This window comes from Malus sylvestris, chromosome 8 (genome assembly GCF_916048215.2).
Source record: "Malus sylvestris chromosome 8, drMalSylv7.2, whole genome shotgun sequence".
In the NCBI taxonomy this organism is placed as follows: Eukaryota; Viridiplantae; Streptophyta; class Magnoliopsida; order Rosales; family Rosaceae; genus Malus; species Malus sylvestris.
In genome coordinates this window covers 22,260,165-22,262,869 of record NC_062267.1, presented here as the reverse complement: position 1 = coordinate 22,262,869, position 2,705 = coordinate 22,260,165, and the positions used below count along the sequence as shown (strand labels likewise).

The 2,705-nt window shown below is 33.9% G+C and overlaps 1 non-coding gene across 1 annotated transcript; it reads left to right on the top strand.

Moving 5' to 3' along the window:
* Positions 1-905: 905 nt before the first annotated feature.
* On the top strand, positions 906-990 carry TRNAM-CAU (transfer RNA methionine (anticodon CAU)). Its single transcript is given in 2 exon segments — positions 906-943; positions 955-990. It is a non-coding gene; the product is annotated as a tRNA-Met (tRNA).
* The last annotated feature ends 1,715 nt before the right edge of the window (positions 991-2,705 follow it).

The following is a 2,705-nucleotide window of genomic DNA, read 5'->3' as shown; positions in this document are numbered from 1 at the left end:
GATTTTAGATGACAACAATCCATCAAAGCTCATTTGACTGAAGCCTCCCTAAACAGAATTAGTAAATTTGGTTCTTCAAAATTATACTTTCAGTACCAAATTGTGCACTAGTATTTTTATTTTTTTCGATCCTGGCTCAGAAATAAAAAATAATAATATTGCGGGGAGTTCGATTCTGGCTCAGGATGAACACTGTTGGCATGCTTTGGTCTCTCGTTCTTGTTGATGTGTAGCTCATCGGTGATACAAAATTTCATCAAAGTCGACTGAATGAGCTCAATTAACTTAGGCCGAAGCTCTAACAAAAAGGAGGCCCAAAGAGGTAGCCTGATCATCAACATCAAGCTGACAAGCGTCAAACAATGAGATACATTCATAAGCATAGGTCCTAGGCTTATTGTGCGATTGATTGTCACCAGACTCACAACATGACCAAGCCTAGACAAGCAACTATGTTAAGTATTTGTCGCACAACTAAGTGGAAACAGACGGTTGGAATCATTAAATTCTCATATAAAGGGTGTCTTACCAATCTCTCTAAAATTCGTCAACAGAAGGGAAATGACTTATATGGCACAAGTACACAATTATGGTAGCGTCACATGTCAATAATATAAGGACATGTGTTAGTTTCTCTCCTTTTATCCTTTTGTTATTGGCACAAGAGGCCACTGTAATAGTGTACATGTGCCGTACAAGTTGTTCTCCGACAGAAGATCCCTAACGTATGAACCAATGAGTGAATAGTGAAAGAAATTTTGAAGGAGAACAGTGAGAAGGTCCATACACTAACCTTATGGACTCACGAGTCAAGACCATCTTTTAAACAAATTGGGCCGATAGCTTGTAGCCCGCAATCTTGGTGCGTCCTTTAAGAAAATTGTTTGGGCTTGTGCTTAACAATTGGGGTGGTGGCGCAGTTGGCTAGCGCGTAGGTCTCATAGCTTCTGAGTGATCCTGAGGTCGAGAGTTCGAGCCTCTCTCACCCCAATACTTTTTTATAAATCAACTTTTTGGCTTTTCCTAAAACCTAATATTTTTTTTATAAGTGGCTTAAAACCTAATATTTTTACTTGTTTGCATCTGACCCCACAGAGGCAGCTAATTTTGGAACATCTTACTTACAACTAAAGATAAATACTATTAGATCGTAATACACCCCAATATTTTTTTATAAATCAACTTTTTGGCTTTTCCTAAAAAACCTTATATTTTTTTATAAGTGGCTTAAAACCTAATATTTTTACTTGTTTGCACTTGAAATTAAACCCCATAGAGGCAGTCAATTTTGGAACCTCTCACTTACAAATAAAGATAAATATTATTAGACCGTATTACTAATTAAGTAGCTTGAAACTTGATATTTTTACTTGTTCGCACCTGAAATTAAACCCCACAAAGGCAGTCAATTTTGGAAGTTAGTCGAGCATTATTGCATCCAGTATCAGAGGTGGATCATTCATAATTTCATATCATTAAACAGTGGCAGTGGTCCTTAATCCATAATTCTGGCTGCCTGTCCTTCTCCACCAACTTGATGATATTATTATTCTGTTAAACAATTTATTAGATCCATCAATCTCCAACTATCAAACAACTTATTTTGGCAAGGGGATGTGATTGGATTGTTTTAATTAAAACAAGTCCAAAATTTTGATAACATTAGCAATTTACCATTTGTTTTACACCATTGTTACACAATAATTACTAATTTCAAAGTTTTCTTTAATTTTGATCACTAGGTGATATTCAAGCATTTTACTACCTGGTATTAACAAATAAATGAGATTGGGAGCGATCTCATTTATAAATTGTGAAGGGCAAAATTGGTGGCGAAATGTTTTTAGTAAACACATAAGTACGTTGCAAGAAATTTGTAGCTCATATTTGAACGCATTTACCGTTTGGACTTGAGGTTACAAGCTTTTTTTCGTACAAGGTTTCATCAACTCCCACAATAAAGGCACCATATCTGCTGTATTTTCGTTTACCACATCAATGAATGAATATCTTACTCTTTCAATAAATATATATACACACACACATCAATGCAATTTGATCTTTATTTCGTTTAAGAAAATTTTAGATGAGTAAGGAATTCTAAAATTAGTATATGAGTCCATCTTAAGCAATTAGCCGGGACAACTTTGGAGATCAGAAGCTGTGTGCATGATATATGGACCTACAACTACAAGAAATTAAAAGAGTGGGGGCAATCAAATGGCTAAAGTGGGCTTAAGAAAACGAATAACAAATCATATTTAACATGCATGCACGAACCTATTAATTATTTTTTTTCCAAAATTTCTTTTGATTCCTACAAATGATTTGAAATCTCGTTGCTCCTATTGCTACTTTCTTTTTTCAGGCTGTCAGTAATGGATCTAGTATTGATTTGATATATCAATTTCTTTTGGGTTCACGCCTTAGACTTTTTTTTTTTTATACAAGCAATATTGGGGAATGAAGAATTTGAACTCAAGATTTCGAGTGCAAAAGATTAAACATCTTTGATTTGATTTAGTTATGAGATACAGTAATATTATATATTATATATATACAAGAAACTTTTAGGTTGTTGGTTATATAAAATATGTGACTATCTGTAATGTTGTGATTAGATATTAGATAAACGCTTATTGATATATAAAAAGATTTTCTACTTTAAACTCATGACTATCTTATGTTTATTACAAAACCACCAT